This window comes from Wolffia australiana, chromosome 10 (assembly GCF_029677425.1).
Source record: "Wolffia australiana isolate 7733 chromosome 10, ASM2967742v1".
In the NCBI taxonomy this organism is placed as follows: domain Eukaryota; kingdom Viridiplantae; phylum Streptophyta; class Magnoliopsida; order Alismatales; family Araceae; genus Wolffia; species Wolffia australiana.
In genome coordinates, this window is record NC_135844.1 from 1,537,687 (window position 1) to 1,558,830 (window position 21,144).

Below are 21,144 nucleotides of genomic sequence, written 5' to 3' on the forward strand. Positions count from 1 at the left end.
ATAAGAGGGGAGTTGAGAATCGAGTCGCCGATGCTTTGAGTAGACGAGTCCATTTGTTGAATGTTATGAAGGTCGAGGTTATTGGGTTTGAACAGATGAAGGACCTATATCCTGATTGCCTGGATTTTGCTCCCATTTTACAAACCTTAGGCAAGTACTGGAGCCCTCATTACCAAGATTATATCATAGAGAATGGATTCTTATTTTATGATCGTCGCCTATGCATCCCACAGTCATCACTTAGATATTTTCTTGTGTGGGAGACACATGCCGGAGGCCTTAGTGGTCATTTTGGGAGAGACAAAATGATTGCCATGGTCGAGCACAGATTCTATTGGCCATCCCTTAAGCGAGACGTAGCTAACGTATTCTCCCAATGTCGTGTATGTTCCCTTGCCAAGCAGGTTAAACAAACACCGGCCTTTACACCCCTCTTCCGGTCCCCGAAAAACCCTGGGATGATGTGAGCATCAATTTTGTGTTAGGGCTTCTAAGGATGAACAAATGCTATGATTCCATCATGTTGGTTGTGGATCGTTTCTCGAAGATGGCTCATTTCATCCCTTGCTTTAAAACTTCTGATGCTTCTCGTGTCCCTCAATTATATTTCAATGAGGTGGTGCGTCTCCATGGACTTCCAAAAAGCATAGTATCGGACAAAGATGTCCGATTCACTAGCTACTTTTGGAAGACTCTTTGGCATCTTTTGGGAACAAAGCTCAAATTTTCCACAGCTTTTCACCCCCAAACTGATGGACAGACCGAGGTCGTTAATAGGAGCCTCGGCAACCTATCACGATCGCTGATGGGGGACAACCTCAAGTCTTGGGATTCTGTCATTCAGCGTGCCGAATTTGCCTACAAGGCGTCAGTCAACCATACCACTAGCCTGAGTTCATTTGAGATTGTGCATGGTCATCTTCCTCGTACCCCTACTGACCTCATACTTATGTTACCGCATGCTAGAGTCCCAGATGATGGTCATGAGTTTGCCGATCATAATAGAAGACTGCATGAGGAAATCCATACATGCATCATAAATAGTAATGCCTCATACAAAGAGGCCACAGATTTGCACTGTCATTTTCGCGAATTTAAAGAAGGTGAAATGGTGATGGTGAGGGTTAGGCCGGAAAGATTTTCCTCCAAACGGGCTACTAAGCTCGTAGTGCCGGGCCGTTTGCGATCCTCAAACGAGTTGGGGAAAATGCCTATGCCGTCGACATACCCTCCTCGTGGGGAGTAAGCACCACTTTCATTATCTCGGATTTAGTCGCGTTTAAAGCCCCACCTGCTTCATCTAAAGGCCCTGTTCTACCCTCGGACATTCCGGTGAGCGAGTTTGACTTATCCACTCCCCCGTCACTACCTTCTGACTGACATGAAATCATTGAGGAAATACTGGACGAGGTAATCACCTACATTGAAGGTGGGACGGTGCGGAAGTTTCTTGTTCGGTGGCAAGGAAAAGCATCAACGGACGACACATGGATTACGGAGGAAGACCTGGCTCGCCTGCGCCCCGACTTGGTGACCCTAGTGGAGCTTTTGGATGCCTACTCTATCGAGTCGAGTTCTCCGCACCCTGGGGGAATTGGTGGCCTGGACGCCAATACTTCGACACCAGACGTGCCGCCGCCATCAACCAAAGTCAACTCCATCGATGACACAGTCAACCGAAGATGCACTCAACTGAAGTCAACCACGGACACGACGATGCAGTCAACCGAAGTCAACACCTCCGCCACGAAGACGTCGCAATAGTCGTCACGCACATCTCCACTTGCGCACGTCCCTACGGGCGTCATGACACGTCGCTAGAGGCAGATCAACAACTGTCCTTTGGCATGACATGAAGCACGTCCTTCGTCCTTTAATTTCTCGTCCTTTTCTCTTTTCCTCCAAGGCCTATATATAGGCCATTGTTTTCAAGAAATAGTTAGGCAGTCATATTTCAAGAATTGAGTTTTCTGGTTAACTCTTCTTGGAGGACTGCCCAGCCTCCCTCTGCCATCAAACCCTAGCCGTCGCCGCCGCCGACGCCGCCACCGCCGGTGTAGCGTTTCGTCGTCGGCTGTCTCTTCCACTTCCTCATCTTCTCTTCTCCCTCCCTCCCTCTCTCTCTCTCTCAGGTCTGCCGCCCCAAGGCCGCCCAGGCTGCCCCAGCCAGCACCGCCCTAGGCCGCCCAGGCTGCCCCTGCTAGGGCCGCCCATGAGCATCCCTAGGCCGCCCTAACAAGGGCGCCCAGGGCCGCCCAGGTCGCCCCTGCCAGGGCCGCCCAGGTCGCCCCTGCCAGGGCCGCCCAAGGCCACCTAGGCCGCCCCAGCCAGGGCCATCCTAGGCTGCAAAGGCTGCCCCTACCAGGGCCGCCCACGAGCAGCCCTAGGCTGCCCCAACATGGCCGCGCAAGGCCGCCCAGGCCGCCCCTGCCAGGCTGCCCAAGGCCACGCCCAAGCCGCCCCTGCTAGGGGCGCCCACAGTCGCCGAAGCTACCCCTACCAGGGCTGCCCAAGAAAAGCCTTAGGCCCCCCCAATAGGGCCGCTCCACAACTGCTCCAATTGCCCCAGCTAGGGCTGGCCAAGGCCGCCCAGGCTGCCCGTGCCAGGGCCATACTCGCTCCTTCGTTTGTACCCGTCCGCCCGCCTCGCCCTCCCTCAGAACCTCGCCACGACATCAACTCACTACTAGTGCCGTTCAATGCCCAGAATGCCCAGACTCCTTCATCCAATGTGTCGTTCAACGCCCAAATTCGCCCAGCCTCATCATGATCAGAATTTCACGCATCCTCTTCATGCACTACGGTGCCGAGGAACGCCGAAACTCTTTGGTGTCGAAAGTGTTCTCTGTCCAGTACTTTCTCGAGAAGTTTCCACCGTCGTCAAAATTAGATTTGGTTTGGATTTCCCACTTCCTCTGTCTCTTTTGAGTGTTTCTTCGTGACCCGAATTCGGATATTGGTTTTGGTGCTTAGGCGTCGTCGCGGTGGGTGAAGGCAGTACTCCCGCCCTCGACAAGGGTCGGAGCTGCACCATTAGTGTTTCATCGGTTTTAAAGTCTGAATCCGGCCGCGGGGAATTCAGATCGTGATGAGGCTGGGTGAATCTAGGCGTTGAGTGGCCCACTGGACGAGGAAGATTTCTAGGCATTCCGGGCGTTGAATGGCCTTGGTAGTGAGTAGATGTCGTTGTCGCAGAGTCAGGCGTAGGCGACTACCCCTGCGCGTGAAGCGCGCATAGCGTGCGCGGCTCAAAGCACAGAAATACACGCGGTCGGATTTGGACTTTAAAAATGATGAAAAACTGGTGGTGCAGCTCCGACCCTTGTCGAGGGTGAAAGTACTGTCTTCACCCACCGCGACGATGCCTAAGCATCGAAATCAATATCCGAATTCGCGTCACGAATAAACACTCGAAAGAGAGAGAGGAAGTGGGAAATCCAAACCAAATCTAATTCTGACGGTGGTGGAAACTTCTCGAGAAAATACTGGACGGAGAACACTTTAGACACCAAAGAGTTCTAGTGTACCTCGGTCACCGTAGTGCTTGAAAAGGTTGCGGGGAATTCAGATCGTGACCAGGCTGGGCGAATCTGGGCGTTGAGTGGCCCACTAGACGAGGAAGATTTCTGGGCATTCCGGGCGTTGAATGGCCTTGGTAGTGAGTAGATGTCGTTGTCGCAGAGTCAGGCGTAGGCGAGTACCCGCGCACGCGAAGCATGCGTAGCATGCGCGGCTCGAAGCATCGGACGCATTGACGATGACCGGCGGCCTGGGGTGCTCTAGGCGGCGGCCTTGGGCTGGCTTGGGCGGCAGCCTAGGGCGGCTTGGGGCAGCCTGGGGTGGCGGCCTTGGGCTGCCTTAGGCGGCAGCCTGGGCGGTCAGGGGCGGCCTGGGCGGTCCTGGCTGGGGCGGCCTGGGGCGGTCGGGGTGGTCCTGGCTGGGGCGGCCTGGGTGGCCCTGTTGGGGCGGCCTAGGGCTGCTCATGGGCGGCCCTGGCAGGGGCAGCCTAGGGCGGCCTGGGCGGTCTTGGGTGACTCTGTTGGGGCGGCCTAGGGCTGCTCGTGGCGGCCCTGGTAGGGGCAGCCTGTGGCAGCCTTAGGTGGCCCCGGCTGGGGCGGTCTGGGCAGACTTGGGTGGCCCTTTTGGGGCGGCCTAAGGCAGCTCGTGGGCGGCCCTGGCAAGGGCGCCTGGGCAGCTATGGGCAGCCCTCGTAGGGGCGGACTGGGCGGCCTTTGGCGGCCATGGCAGGGGCGGCCTGGCAGGGGCAGCCTGGGAGGCCTAGGGACGGCAGGTCTGAGAGAGAAAGAGAGAGAGAGATGAGATGAGATGAGTAAGAGGAAGAGATGGCCGGCGACGACGACCGACGACGTGAGGGGGTGGTGGTGGCAGCGGCGACGGAGGCGGCGGTGTAGGGTTGAAGAAGGGATAGGGAGGCTTGGGCAGTCCTCCAAGAAGAGTTAACCAAAAGCTCGATTCTTGAATTATGACTGCCTAATGCTTCTTGAAAACAATGGCCTGTATATAGGCCTTGGAGGAAAGATAAATGACGACAAATTAGAAACGAGAAATTAAAGACATGCACCGTGTCACGCCAAAGGGCAGTTGTGGATCTGCCTCTAGCATCGTATCATGACGCGCGTAAGGACGTGCGCGGGTGGAGACGTGCTCGTCGACGGTTGCGCCGTGTTGACTTTGGTGTTGACTTCAGTTGACCGTGGCGGTTGACTTTGGTTGACTTCGCCGTTGGGTCCATAGCAGGCGTGTTGACTCCGGTTGACCGTGAGGATGCGTTCGACGGTGATGTGTTGGCGTCCTCGCCATCATCTGGTATTGTCAAGGCACGTACTTACTCCTCAACTTGTCCGTCGTTTTGGCCCTAGATGTGATGGGCTGTTGATGGAGGACCATCGTGCCGACGACGACCTGATGACGACGACGACATCAGCCGGACGATCAACGAGGACTCACCAGCAGCCACGTCGGACAGCTCGTGCCGACGTCCGCAACCCGGGGTTTAAGTACTCTGGGTAGGTTCGAACAATTTATGTTTTTTCTATGTGTATTTTCTTTGCATTTCGAATTATGGATTGGGCCAGTATCGTAGGGCCCATCCTCGTCTTTATTTTCATTTTAAGATTGTATTTTGATTTTATAAGGAGAGGTCGAAGCACGTCTCATGACGGTTCAACCTCTCCCCACGTCTCCTTGGCACCCCCCTCCCTATATAAGGGGTGGGCATGCCCAAGGGACTACTTGGAAGTTTTTGAATTGAAATTGTTTCAAGAATCTTCCCCCTATCGTAGTCGTAGCGTAGGGGGTTTGGCTAGCCCCACCTCTTCATCGAGACCACTCCGAGGAGTAGAGCCCACGTCCTGTCCGTCGAGATCACTCCGGGCGTGACGTGTTCAACCGTACCGTCGAGATCACTCCGGTACGTTAAAGATTTTCAAGAAGCTGTTGAAATCAAGAATGGAGAGAGCACCCATCGAGATCACTCTGGGCGTCCTCAAAGGTTCGCGACGACTACGGCGCCGCGCTGCATTCGGGAAATCATCTCCAACGAGGAGAACCACCCACGACCCACCAAGAACTCACCACGCCAGGTTCTTGGCTCTACCCATCCACCACCCTCGCTTCTTGAACATCTAACCCCATCTCTTGATCTTTCCCGCCGATTCTTGAACGCCACCCATTCTCATCCCCCATTTTCTTGAAATTCTTGATCGCCCAACCGCTTCCCCTACCCTTTCTTGATCGCCTTTCCCTTCCCCTGCCCTTCTTGATCGCCCAACCACCTCTTTTTGCCTTTCTTGATCGCCTCCCCTACCCCTGCCCTTCTTGATCGCCCACCCTCCTTTCCCCTTCGTTTCTTGATTCCCAACCGCCTCCTCTTGCCTCTCGTGATCGCCCACCCTCTTTTCCCCATCGTTTCTTGATTCCCAACCGCCTCCTCTTGCCTTTCTTGATCGCCCACCCTCCTTTCCCCATCGTTTCTTGAATCTTCCTCTTCACCCTCATCGTTCTTGACCATCTTCCACCCCTTTCCATCGTTTCTTGAATCTTCCTCTTCACCCTCATCGTTCTGACCATCTTCCACCACTTTCCATCGCTTGAATCTTCCTCTTCACCCTCATCGTTCTTGACCCTCCCCCCCCATCTTCCATCGTTCTTGACCACACCCCCCCCATTCTTGCCTCACCCTTTGGCTCCCCCCCCCCCCTTTCTTGATTCGACCGCCACTTCTCCCATTGCCGCCCCGCCCCGAACCCCGATTCCCGACCACCCCGCATCACCGCCCGCATCGGGGACCCGCTCTGTGCCGCGACCCCACGCCGCGCCGTGGACCCATTCCGCGCCTCGACTCCCGCGCCGCGCCGCGGCTTCGCCAGCGCCGCGACGCGGCTTCGCCAGCACCGCGGACTCGCGCCCAGCCGTGATCCGACCGTGTGCTGCGAGTTCGCGCCCCGCCGCGGGTCTGCCAATCGCCACGGTTCCGCCGCACTCTGTGGCTCCACGCCGCGCCGAGGCTTCGCCCCGCGTCATCAACCCCTTGCGCCGCCGTTCTGCCCTGTACCGTGGCTCTGCGCCACCGCCACTGCTAGTTGCGACCGGTGCCGCCCGTCACTGCGCCAAGCCACGTTGATCCCTCCCGGCATTCCGGCCTACGACAAGACGAATCCGTCCCCGGAACGCTATCTCTACGCCCGTCTTCGATACGCCGTGGACTACATATTTTAAGGTCAGCTCGTCTCCTCTCCCTCCTTAACCAGTATTATTACCTGTTCAAGTGCCGTCCTCCGCTATCGCATCCTCTGCCGCCACTCATCACTCGACGACGGATTAGGAACAGCCACTGTTGTGGGAGCAGGACTTTCTTGAGGTAAACGGTCTGTCACTTGATCTTTAAATTCCGAACTTATCAGGGCCGTTAGACGCCCCTCTCGTCTAGACGTCTAGTGGTCTTGAGGGTCATTGGGAGTCTGACTTTCGGATCAAACTATTTGGTGATCGTCACGGTCCATCGCGTTATCTCCTTGTGTCTTAACTGCTCGATCATAAAATCTCATTGTGTTTGCATCATATCATCATTATTCCTGTGACGCGAAACGCACCGCTCGATCCCGGCCGTCGGCGTTTCGCATCAGCTGTCCTTGTCACTCGGTGACGACACGCTCATTTTCCCAAAAGATCTTGGCCTGTCTGCCAAGTCTCATCTCCACATATTTGACGCACAAATCATCGTCCATGAGGTACCACAGGAAGTAGGAGTTCCCGCTCGACTCCCAATCGATGAACTCCATGGGTTTCCTTCACCCATCAAAGACGCTCATATCAGCACGCATGCTCTTCTAGATCTAAGCGTGGTGCTCTTCATGTTGGTGCTCATCGTTAATTGAGCGCCGGTTCGGCGTCGGGTAATCCTCTTGACGAGGGTCGACACACCGTCACAGTGGTGTCAGGGTGCGGTCCTGGTCATTCTAGTGTCATGATGACTGTTGCGTGGTACGTGAATGTCATGCATCACCCGCGGCGGGTACCGGGGAAGCTCGTCAGGTTCCTCGTACCAGTGGTGATGGGGTTTAATGTACTTGTCATAGCAGGCTGGTTGATCGGCGTCATGTCTACAATCATGGGGGCAGACATGGTTGTCAGAGCAGGCCGGTAGGTTGGCGACAAACTCACAATCATAGCTCGAGCGTATTTTTCTCGACAGACCGATCATTCGGCCTCGTATCCTTGACCGTGGTGCCGGATGTGTTTGGCTCGACGGGCTTATAGGTCGGCCATGTAACCGGGGTCATCATGCCAGACACCGTCGTCTCGGCGGGCTGTTCGGTTGGCCTTGGGTCTTCGCTCATATCGACGGACGTGTTCATCTCTTTGGACCGGCAAGTCGAACTTGTACCCATAGTCAGAGTCGTCCCATGGGTATCGTCTATTTCCAACACGGATGTCTTGTGGGTCACGTGCGAGTTATCGAGCAAATTGCGATCTGGAAGGTCCTCATTTTGCCTTCGATCATGCTCCATGTACTCGTCATCGTCGTAAGGGCTCCTTGGACGTTCCAGGTGTCTCGTGACCCACGGCAGGTCACGGGCTTGCTCTTGAGCCATGGATGCTGGTATGGCATCGGGTACTAGAGGTAACGGGTGTGCGAGCATTTGCTCCACGCACTCGGCGATGGCAGCCATGGTGCGTAGATACGCACGCCCCTTGCTCTTTTGAACGGGTCCTCCTTGGGTCGATGATGTTGCCGTGGTCTTCCTCAGCCGTGTCTTGCCCCTTGGCCGAGTGCAGCGACCGCTGGGGTTGAAGCCTCGTCAACGGGAGCTTTCCCTTGTGTGCGACGACTCGTCATTGCCCTATCCTCATTGTCACTGGGTGACAAGACACCTAGTGACCACAAGGAGATATGTCGGGACCGTCGATGTCCACAATGCACACGGGTGTGCTCACGTAGACCGAACGGTCCAACGGAACCCGCATCGACGGGGGTGGTCCGTGCGTGCTCCTTAGGTGACTATGATGGGCCACCTAGGGGTGTTGCGGGATGGGGTTCTGAGAGGGTCGTGGGTGGCCTCTTTTATTGGCCGCTTTTCTTTCCGTCCCCTTTCTTCCATGAAAAAAGTCCATGCCCCCAATTGCGATTCTAGCGGCTCAATTCTGGAATAGCCTAGAGAAAGAATCTGCCCGAAGGGGAGTACAGGGAGGATCTGACAACCTCCCTCCTTATTGCCTTCTTTTCTTCCTATACAACCCTCTACCGTGCTGAAATTCCCATGACCAGGAATTTCGATCGCTGTTGTCGCGCTCCCATACCTACCGGTCAACCTCCGCCCACCATGCCCACCGTCTTGCTACGGCATTGGGCGACGGTTTTATTAGGCGATGCTGCCCACCATTGGGCGATGGTTTTCCCCTTTTATTGCATCTCCCACATTCTACACTAGGAAAAGAAGTAAAGATACTCCCAAAGGGAGAAGGGTAGGAGCCCAAGATGAAGACACTTCAATTCAAATTTCAAATTGAACTCCAAGGCTTCCTTAGGCATGCCATCACTCTATTTAGAGTAGCAAGGACGACAAAGTGGGCCGAAATAGGGGAAACTGTCTCGTGATGAGGCCCAAAACAAGATGTCCCATCGTAATGATAGTCTCAAATTATGATCTTTTTATTGGGTTTTTAAGTAGTTGGTCGTGTGAGTATTGAGATTGTTAATAATTAAAATTAACCTCACACCCTTAGGGTGAGTAAGGTGTCGAACCACAAGGAGCAGTTAATCCAGTAGTATTTCCCTTTTTTAGTTTAATTTCTGTTGCCAAATTCCTATAATCTATCCCAGCAGTTAATTTAAAGATCTTCAGGAGGTAATATTTATGGGATTTCTTCAGAAGATTAGATTCAGAGAATTTAATCTTCACAATAATAGTTCCAAAATTGGCTTTTTGCTTAGTTACAAGCGTTCACCTGTAACTCCTCAGTTGCAAGTTTGTGCCTGTAAGTTTGGGCTAGAGCAGACCAAACGCGCCGCTTCTTTGGCTGCGCGTGGTCCTCTGCTCGCGGACGTGTGCGCAGTCTCGGCTACGTGCGGAGTTGCGCACAGCCTTAACTGTGTGCGGCTTGGCTGCGCGTGGAGCTACGCACAGCTTGGCTTCACGTGGAGCTGATTAGGGACCATCTGCAAGCCAAAGCACACGATCAACCCATTGCGACACGTGAGCGGCCACGCCTCGAAGCCCCAGCCAACGCAAAAGACTTGGAGTTCAAGTACACAGCTTGACGAGGAAACTTCCCCGAACCATTTTTTCACGTTTTCATAAATTTTATTTGTTGTGTTTTTTTGGGGAGGGCCTCCGTGTTTTTGGCCCTTCCATCGCATTTCGAGCTGTGCTTTTACGGCTCGATTAGGGGTTTTCTCTAATTACGGGCCGACCCCTAGGGTTTTCTTTCTTCACCTATAAAAGGAGAAGAGATGCCCTAGAGGGGAGGATAAGGAATTGTTGTTCTTGTTTGTAGTTTGTTTGGAAGAGGAAACCTCTAAGAGAGGGAGGCATCCCTTGAGGGAGAAGAGGGAGCCGCCGCCGCATCACCGCCGCCGCCGCCCGGCGTCGATCGGAATTCACCTCAGTAACGCCAGAGCGCGCCGCCGCCGTGTCGCCGCCGCCACCCTACGTCCGTCTCTCGGAGGAGAGACCGCTGGAGCACGTGACTGTTGCCACCGCTCACTCCGCCATCCTGCGATAGCCGCCGGCACCCCTCCCGGATGACCGCCGGCGCCGCCGCCAATCGAGGTGCCACTAGGCGCCCATTGCCGACCCCTTGCACGCACCCTGACTTGGGTGTTCACCGCTGGCCAATAGTGGCACTCGCTCTGAACGCCACCAACCCAGCCGCCACCCAGGCCGGGCGCTCGCCCAGTCCACCACCCGCACCAACTTCAATGGGGCCTGCCGCCAATCCTACCCTGTTCGATCAAGGGGTACGGCCGGCCCGTTCCCGTGTTTGCCCTGGAGAACCCTCAGGACGCTTCCAGACTGCCAGGTCGTCCCCCACTGGACCACCTGAATGACGAACTGCCACTGGGACCCTAGCTGGTAGAAGAAGACGATGCAGCGAGACCGCGTTGACTCAATGCGGTCGGACCGATCCCAGCACTAAGTCGACTCAGCTCAACCCGGTTTTAAGTAACCGGCGAGTCACGCCTGAGTAGACTTAGTCACGACTTGGATTTAATGAAAGGGTAGTGCAACTAAATATTGGTATTTGGGAAGGGTATTCTTGTCATTTTCAACCGGAGAAGTAGCTAGGGTTTTCAACAAGCCGCCACCGCCGCCGCCGTCGCCGCTCGCCACTCCTACAGCCGCCTCTCGCCACTGCCGCCGCTCGCTACCGCCGCCATGACCGCCACCTGCTAGCGAATGCGGCCCCCAAATCGGGAGCCCGCTTGTCCGATCGTGCCCGGCGCCCGTGCGACCTTGCCCAACAGGCAACTGGCGCCCTGATGAGGGTGCCCGCTACCCGACCACGGCCGGCACCCCTGCTAGGGCGCCCATCGAGCCGGTGCGACCGGCGCCTGCCGAGAGCACCAGCATTTGGCCCCTCCATCCGTGTCCGACCGGGACATCACCACCAGGCCTGTTTGCTCGTCACCTGGATGCAGTCGACTACTCCGTCCCTGTCCACCGTCGTCGTTGCATTGGATCATTCTCGCCACCCATACTCGGTTTCGATCCACCACGACTTTCTGGACCTCGGTCCCGCAGGTCAAACCGCTCACCCCTTTGAGTATTATTATTTCTTTCTATACATTCTTGCGTGCTCCATTGCCAGGGTTAGCCGTTATACCGTTCCTATTCTTTGGGCTTGGGAGAGTTATTATCTTGTCCGTCAATCCTGTCTTCTTGTCGAGGGGAAACAATCTGATCGAGGGTACCCGTTGCGTTGGTGTTAATGTTGATTTATGGGGTCATTGGGAGTCAGATCGTACATGGCACGTATGGATCACTTCCTGGGCGTTCGCCTTACCTCGGTCGCCACACTGCACTTCTCATTATTTCTTACAAATTTTGCATCATATCATCATCCATTGAATCATTATAGCTGATCGTTACTTCGCCTTGTGTTGCAACGCGAGCCGTCGATCTCCAGGAAGGACTGATTTTAGGATTAGTAATTAGCAGATCCTCTCGCTTTCTTCCTTCCCGTTTTTAGTTCGTAGTCTAATGGAAACCTTTTTAGTATGCGTTCCGCCGCAACAAATAAGGTATTTATCAATTGAGAAAATACCCAGGACCTAACCCAATAAGTATATTCTTGTAATTGTCATTTTTAATTTATTATTTATAAAATAAAAATTAAAAAGTTAACAATTAAATTAATCTATTAAAAAAAATCCCATAAAAAAAGAAATCAACCAAAGCAAAGGGGGGGGAGTAATACAAAAAGAACTTTGTTCTTTGTTAGTGCTATCTATAAGAGGAGAGTATATGAAAAATGTCACTGATTCTTTTGTTTCCTTGGGCCACTGGCCATCCGCCAAAAGTGCTGCATCAGGAGCTGCGTGCGGAATGGCTACGCGCGGAGCTCCGCGAGGCTTTAGTTGTGCGCTGCTTGGTAGTGTGCAGAGCTGTGACCTCAGTCTGTGTGTGAAGCTTTATTTGAAATTCTGGTGAAGATGACAAAAATGGAATAGAATGAACTGGTGGAAACTATTGTGAAGATTTAATTGGATGAACTGAGAAAACACAAGAACACTTTGATCAAGAAACCCCAGAGTAACCTAGAACAAACAACAATTTCAGCTGGAAAATGCTGGAAATGCACTGACTCATGCTTTCCAACCCAACCTACATTGTCTTAGAGGGAGAAGAGCACAATCTCTGAAACCAAAATAATCACACCAACCTTGTGTCACGATCCTTCCGGCGAGGTGGTGATCATCTTGCTCTGATTATGCCTCAGCTTGCTTCTTCTCCCCAACTCCAATGCTCATCAGCTCTTGGAGGGTCTGCAGAACTCCTCTACTCCAAGCCTCAACCTGTTTTGGCAGAAATCCTAGACAGCCCTAAAATGACTCTTTGAAGGACTGTTTATAGGTTCCTCTCTTGGGCTTCTTGGGCTTTTAGGCTGGCCCAAGTGAGTGACCTTCAGTATTTTGAGATTTTGACTTTGTCTTTTAAATCTTGTAAGTAATTCTTGCTTAATCAGGTGCCTTCTTCGTTGGATTTCATCTACACCTGTACTCATTTAAATGAAAGATAAGATCTAATCCACTTGGTTCTCTGAACCAAGTGAGGTTGGTAAAAATCATATTTAAAATGGTAAATATGGAAATACTTTATGCAAATAATGCTTTGATTAACGGCAATTCCCTGATTATTTTATGACATAATTAAAGTCATCACCTAACATTGAGAAAAATAAAAATAGAAGAAATTAAAAAATCTTCGCTCAGGACTATTGCTATGTGGAGTACTTCAAAGTTGTCGAGGTCCGCTGACCCGGCTGGTGAGATGGTCCCCCATCATTCTCATGGGGTGGGAAGAACTTGACTCATATGAGTTTGTGCCGATGACGTCCACAAGTAGTTGCACTAGCTCCGATCGGAGTCTCAGCAGGTCTGCATCAATGATTAATGTGTCTTCAAATGATGGATGACCCTGGTAATGGACTAAAAATGTGCTGACCACTCCTGAGCAACTTGATTCTTCCTACAATACCGATTCTATTTGCGTATGCCTTGTATGGGTTGGAACCAGAAGTGGCGTTTGTCGCTCGGTCTCTTCACTACTTAGGCTCAAAGGGTTGTGAGGCTCACTAATTGATGGGATACGCTCTTAGTGAATTAAGTCACTAACATTAAAGGTGAGACAGATCCCATTCAAGTGGGATACCCACCACATAAGCCTTTTCTTTTGTCTTTTGAACTATCGAGAAAGGCCCCACTCTATGAGCATGGAGCTTCGTAGCGACCCCTAGAGATTGTCTCTAGGGTCTCAACCTAACCATAACTAGTTCGCCCTCCAATAATTTAATTGGCCGTCATCCTAGATCAGCAGCTGCCTTATACTTCTCATTTTGGGATGCAATTTGAGAATGGATGCTATGATGCATGTCCCTAATATGCTGAGCGAATGCATGTCCACCATCATAGATTCTAGTATGTGGGTCTAATGGCATGGGATATAAAGGGCTCTGGGATAGTTGACCATATACAATTTCAAATGGTGTCTGACGCGTGGTGGGGTTCACCAAAGTGTTAAAAATTCTGGTGAATTTTGAAATTTCACCCGTGGTACCAATTTTGAAGCCAACTTTTGCGCATGGTAGCTCTTGATCCCACACATTGATGTTTTATCTTAAGATGGATAGTAATAAGTTCCATAGGCTACGGTTGACAACATCTGTCTGGCCATGTGTCTGGGGACGGTAGGCAGTAGAGAACTTTTAATGAGTTAAACAATGCTCTCAAAGAAAAGTTGCGCAATGTGTGATGCATTAGTACTCTTAGAACAAGGTACAAAATGTGCCTTTCTCAAGAACCTATCGACCACCACTATGATAGAGTCGTGTCGCTGATAAGCTCGATTTTAGTGGTTTCTAATGGTTATTTAGCAGTTCATACGTGTGAGGATTGAGCGCTGCTGCGTGCGGCGTTGTTCCCCGCGGCTTAGATTGCTGGCAACCTAGGCTGTTGCCTGGGTTGCTAGCAGTTTGGAAGTTCTACAGGGATGGATTTCACGATCTGATGCAAGAACAATGGAATTTTTTCTAGAACAGAATGGGAAACGATTCAATCAACTATGAAATTTGAAATCAAGCGTAACCAAAGGAACAACAGAAATTGGAAATGCTGAAGACACAGCTTGTGATCTTCAACCCAACTCTGATTACCTTAGAAGGGAGAAGAAGATTGTACTAAAACTGAAACGCTCACGCCTCCTCGTGTCACTCCTTCCGGGCAAGGCGACGATCGTCATGCTCCAGCTACTCCTCAGCTTGCTTCTCTCCCAGCTCCAATGCTCATCAGCCTTGGAGGGTCTGCAGAAATCCTTTCTCTCCAAGCCCTAGCTTCCTTGAGAGAAATTCTGGACAACCTAAAATCAACTCTCAAGAGGGTATTTATAGGTTTCTCTTAAGTCATGCCCAGGGGCATTTTCGTAATATTTGCGTCTTTGAATTTTCGCCCACTCCTCTTGATCCTCGTCTCTTTCCTTGATCTTCTTAACCTGTCTCTGAATGTTTACTAACAATAAAATGTTAAATATATTCCACTTGATTCAAAGGATCAAGTGGGGTTAGTAATTTCATAAAATGATGCATATGCATGATATTAGCATGAATTAACATTATAATTTTGATGAATGAAAGCTAAAAAGTTTAATTATTTGATGACATATTTGAGAGTCATCAAACACCCCCCAACTTAGATCATTACTAGTCCATTAGTAATGAAATGCAGGTGAGAATAAAAGATGATCTCAAGTTGACTTTCGACTTCCGATAGCTTTGATTCATGCTCTTTTCAAGGAGTATTTTCAGCAATTGAACTTGACCAGCACAGGAGAAATTTAGGATCTATCTCAGCCTTCTACCTCAACTAAGTGCACTTGATCTACGGCGTACATATAGTAAGTACATAGTATATGGAGTAAGATCGAGTTAACACCCCAAGCGCACTACTGAACGAGGCGTAGAGAGTGGTGCTAAGGCTAGCTCAATACTATGGCTATAGTAGCATCGGCTCAAACACATGGGAGACAGCTTTTCCACCTTTATTTTCTTTGGCATTTGCTGCTTGTTGGTCATTTTTTATGACAATCAACTTTAGTACTATGATGCAAGCTTTTGCTTGTTTATGCGCAGTGCAGCTTTCACTTTATAGTTTGGTGGCGCTTATCCACTACCCATGTGCCGTCCTTAGTAGACCGGCAGCTTATTCCCCCGACAAAGTTATGTATCCTTCATGGGTCAGGGAACTTCACTCACGTCATAATAATACTGCCAATGAATTAACACTAACCCTACTCTCCACTAAAGCTAAAAATTTTCGTGCATGTAAGTGCTAACTCAACCCGAGGTGGATGGTGAGGTGAGATACGTCTAATGGTCAGATATATGGCTGTAATAGTATGGATCGTAGTGCACCTAGCTAGGCTTACTTCACCTAGGATTTCCTAGCTGGCCACTCTTGCACTTCTACCCTTTTGAAAAGAATCGAATTATCATGCATATCATTGGACAAGCATCTCCTAGGATCATCAAATATCCATGGTTTGTGAATGCAAAACGAAAAAAAAAATAAAAATTTAATGGATGATGCATGCAACTGTACTTCCCTTGATGTGATACGACGACGGCCGGGATCGATCGGCACGTTTCACGTCACAGGGTTATGATGCGAATGTATGGGATGTAAGCCGAATGATGAGAAAATACGAATGATCAGATAAGGACTTGACGGATAGCGACGTCGGCCCTACCGATCAATGAGAGACGAGTGAACCTAAGATCAAACTCCCAATGACCCGCTGGACCTACTAGACGTCTACTAAGTGAGGGGCATCTAACAGCCCTGGAGCGTTCGGCGTCCAAGTCGGATGACAGTCCGTCTACCACAAGAATCCCTATGCTCGACAAGGTGGCTAGTCCTATCCGATGATGTTCGAGAATATCACGGTAGCGGACGCGATAGGGGAAGACGAGACTGTCGAAGATAATAATACTGGAGTTTATAGAGGGGAGACGAGACTGACCTTTGTATCGCTTAGTCCAAGGCGTCCAAGTCGTCGAGCGGATGCTTAGTGTCGGGTCGTGCGGACGAGTGTCGTTGGCGAGGACAAAACCGGGTGCGGACGGTGCGGTCGTAACTACCAGCAGAGAGCTGAGTCCACGGGTGGCGTGCAACAAAAGTCGGAGCAGAGGGCGCACAAGGCGCGCGCTTGGCTGGCGCACGGCGTAGTCGTGTGGGCGGGCAAGACAACAAACCAAGTATCGTGGGAATAGTCGTGGGGGTGGGGCAGAAAACCAAGTAATCGGTTATGGCGTAGAGGGTGGGAATCAAGAAATCAAGAAAGATGAGGGCGAAGGGGAGAACGAAGGGGAATCAAGGAGATATGGTGAGATCAAGAAATCAAGAAATCATGAAATCAAGAATTCAAGAAATCAAGAAATCAAGAAATCAAGGGGAAAGAAAGTGGGCGATCAAGAAAGACAAGAGGATGCGGTTGGGGATCAAGAAACGATGGGGAAAGGAGGGTGGGCGATCAAGAAAGGCAAGACGAGGCGGTTGGGAATCAAGAAACGATGGGGAAAGGAGGGTGGGCGATCAAGAAAGGCAAGACGAGGCGGTTGGGAATCAAGAAACGATGGGGAAAGGGGGTGGGCGATCAAGAAAGGCAAGACGAGGCGGTTGGGAATCAAGAAACGATGGGGAAAGGAGGGTGGGCGATCAAGAAAGGCAAGACGAGGTGGTTGGGAATCAAGAAACGATGGGAAAGGGGGGTGGGCGATCAAGAAATGGTGGAAGGGTGGAAGAAGGTACCAAGAAATGGCTTTCTTGAACTGTAACAACCAAGAACCCTCCAAGAAAGAGGAAATCTTGACGGATCTGGGGTGTGCTCCCTCGACGGAGCAGATTTCCGGTTGATGGCGTGTCGCGACGCTTTCTTGAATCTCCCAAGACCCCCGGAGTAATCTCGACGAAGGCCTCTTTCGATTCTTGATGGCGGCGGCTTCTTGAAACTCTTTCCTCGCACCGGAGTGATCTCGACGGCGCACTTTAACACATCTCCCTCGGAGTGATCTCGACGGGGAGACGTGGGCTCTACCCACGGAGTGATCTCAACGTGGGGTGGGGCTAGCCAAACCCCCTACACTACTCTCTACGATAAGGGGGAGGCAATTGTGAATAAACTTTTCAACAATGACTCCAAGGTGTTCCTTGGGCATGCCATCCCCTTATATAGTGAGGATGGGTGCCAAGTGAACGTGGGAGAGGACGAACCGTCGCGAGACGTGGTTCGGCCTCCCTTACAAATTCAAAATACAAACATAAAAAGTAAAAATGACGAGGACGGGGCCCAACAACATTGGCCTAGTCCACGAATCCAAAAATACAAACACACATGAAAATGAGCATAAGTAAAAAGATAAAAGTTCTTACGCGGGGTACTTAAACCCGGTGGCGTCGGCGCGAGCTGCTCGGCGTGGCTGACGACATCCGGTCGCGTCATCCTCGAGATGGTTCTTCGTCATCGTGGCGTCGTCCTTGAGATGGTCCTCCATCATCCCTCCCCCCCAATAAAAAGGCATGTTCCTACATGACAAATCATAATTAAGAGAAAGGAGAAAGAGAGATCAAACCAGGGAAGGAAAGGCGGCAATCAGCATTTGTGTTGTCTAGTGATGGTGTACCTAGCTTGGATAGGAGTTGCTGTGCACGAAGACAGAAACAAAAACGAAGAAACAAAAACAAAACAAAGCAAAATAACAAAACCGAGGAAATACGAAATGGAATCAAAAAACTAATCAGATCATGAGCTATCGTGCGGTGGCTTTTCTAAAGTAATATTCATGGGGCTATTAAGATCTTCGTCTTCTAAGTAGGGTTTGAGTCGTTGCCCATTCACAGTGAAGTGTCTTTGACATGTAGGATCTAAAATGGTAACTGCTCTATTCTCAAAAACCTGCTGAACAAGGAAAGGGCCATCCCATCGCATTTTCAATTTTCCTGGAAAGAGTTTTAATCTAGAGTTGTATAGCCATACTTTTTGATTCTCTACAAAAGTTCTTCTCCTCAAGCTCTTATCATGAAACATCTTCATCTTGGCTTTATAAATCTTCGAATTCTCATAAGCCTCATTTCTTAACTCTTCCAACTCATTCAATTGAAGAAGTCTATGCTTGCTGGCTCTATCCAAATCTAGGTTGAGTTTCCTAATAGCCCAAAGGGCTTTGTGTTCTAACTTAAGTGGTAGGTGACAAGCTTTCCCAAAAATCAAGCGAAATGGAGACATGCCGAGAGGAGTTTTGTAAGCAGTTCTATAGACCCATAATGTCTCATCTAGTTTCCTAGACCAATATTTCCCATCCGGACGCACTATTTTCCTCAAAATGCTTTTCACCTCTCTATTGCACAATTCAACTTGTCCATTGGCTTGAGGATGATATGGAGTAGTGACACGATGATGGACACCAAACTTCTTGAGGAGAGTTCTAAAGTTGTAATTTGTGAAATGGGAACCTCCGTCACTTATAATGGCTCGTGGGCATCCATAACGGTAAAAAATATTTTTCTCGATGAAATTGGTCACTACTTTGCTATCATTTGTTTTTGTGGGAATGACTTCTACCCATTTGGATACATAGTCAACTGCCATCAATATGTATTCATATCCATGAGAAATAAGAAAAGGACCCATAAAATCTATTCCCCATAAATCAAATATTTCAACTTCTAGGATGGGTTGTAGGGGCATTCTATCCTTCCTATTTATGTTGATGGATGCTTGGCATGATGAACAAGTATTATAAAATTTCTGGGCGTCATGAAATAATGTAGGCCAAAAGAAACCCGATTCAACAACCTTATGAGCTGTTACCTTGGCCGAGTAGTGCCCCCCTCCTGGTTTCGCGTGGCAGAATTCTAGGATGCTTTGTTGCTCGCTCTCGGGGATGCATCGTCGTAAAATTTGATCTTGCCCTTGGTGAAACAGCTCAGGAGCTTCCCAGAAGTAAAAACGCGCATCTTTTAGTAGCTTTTTCCTCTCGTGACACGTCCAACTTGTAGGAATTTGTCCTGAAACAAGAAAGTTGACGATATGCGCATACCAAGGAACTGATGTTCCTTGCGCAGTTAGAACAAATTCATCAGGAAATGCATCATTAATTTGCTCACGTGGGGCGCCTATGATTCGGGAGAGGTGGTCGGCTACTACATTTTCACACCCTTTCTTATCTTTGATCTCTAAATCAAATTCCTGTAATAACAGCACCCATCTAATTAACCTAGGTTTAGCCTCTTTCTTCGTTAACAAGTATCTAATAGCTGCATGATCAGAAAAAATAGTTATTTTACTACCTAGTAAATAAGATCTAAATTTTTCTAAAGCGAAAATAATTGCCAGCAGCTCTTTTTCGGTAGTAGTGTAATTCAGCTGCGCATCCACTAGAGTTCTGCTGGCGTAGTAAATGACCACGGGTTTCTTGTCAATTCGCTGACCTAACACTGCACCTACTGCAAAATCAGAAGCATCACACATTAGTTCAAAAGGAAGGGTCCAATCGGGCCCTTGCAGGATAGGCGCATTAACCAAAGCTTCTTTCAATTTATCAAATGCGTTCTTAGCCTCTAGTGTTAGTTCAAAATCATTATTTTTAGACGATAGAAGATTTGTAAGAGGTTTAGAAATTTTAGCAAAATCTAGGATAAAACGTCTGTAGAAACCCGCGTGGCCGAGGAAACCCCTAAGGGTTTTTAGGTTGGTTGGAGGTGGAAGGCCCTAGATGATTTCGATTTTGGCCTTGTCCACTTCCAATCCCCGGTTGCTGACCGTGTGTCCCAGCACTACTCCCTCCTTGGTGTTCAGGTGGTGCAGGTCTGAAGCTCTCTAATACCTTCCTCATCTGCTCTTGAGATTCCAGCACTTGCTTTGTTTGAAATTCCATCATCATTTGCATCTTCATCTCCATCTCCGCCCGCAACTTTTGGTTTTGCTTCTCTATCATATCTGAAATGACGGGGGTAAGTGAAGAAAAATCAGGTTGGTTCTGAGATGGAACCTGATACTGCTGTGGAGGCCTGTGCTGGAATGGTTGTCTCTGTTGGAATAGAGGTTGAGCTGCCGGCTTGTTCCCTTGGTGGAAGGTCTCTCCGTTTTGGAAATTTGGCCTCTTTTGACCTGCCCACGGTTGTTGCGGCTAGTTGAAGGCCTTCACCTCTTCTTCCATGGCTTGGCAGGCTCCATCTTCATGTTCCCTGCTGAAGCAGAGAGAGCAGATATTAGGTTTAATGATAGGAGAGTTACCTAAAAAGACATTCTTCAAGGTGGAGGTGAGCTCCTCCAATTTCTGGTTAGTCTCCCTTAGGCCCGCTTGTAGCTCTCCCTCCTTGGCGTTAACCTGCAGAACTCCTGCTCTTTTTGGCTGCAGGTTTCTCATTCTGATTGGCCCCAATCTCCTGCAAGTCAGTTTCTGCAACTCTCTCCAAAATATCGAAAACTTCATCCTCATATGTGGTATAAAACGTTCCACCCGTAGCGAGATTTACTTTGTTTTTCATAAAATCAGAGAGAGATTCATAAAATATTTGGGCTAGTTGACATTGCTCAATGCCATGGTGAGGACATTTCCTCAACAAATCATTGAATCTCTCCCATGACTCACTAAAGGCTTCTCCGTCATGAGGATGGAAATTATGAATTTCTCTTCTATAAAAATTCGTTTTGGAGAGAGGGTAAATTTTCTGCAGAAATTTTCCTTGCATCTCTTCCCAAGAATTAAAAGTGATTCCTAGATTACGATACCATGCAAACGCTTTATCTTTAAGAGTTAGAGGAAAATATTTCATTTTTAACATCTCTATAGATATTCCAGGAACATTTTGAGAAGAGCATCTAATATGAAAATCATCAAGGAATTCTA

At 49.8% G+C, this 21,144-nt stretch overlaps 1 non-coding gene across 1 annotated transcript; it reads left to right on the top strand.

The window, feature by feature from the left end:
• Positions 1 to 20,831: 20,831 nt before the first annotated feature.
• Positions 20,832 to 20,940, top strand: LOC144708987 (small nucleolar RNA R71). The gene has a single exon (XR_013582933.1). It is a non-coding gene; the product is annotated as a small nucleolar RNA R71 (small nucleolar RNA).
• Positions 20,941 to 21,144: the final 204 nt, after the last annotated feature.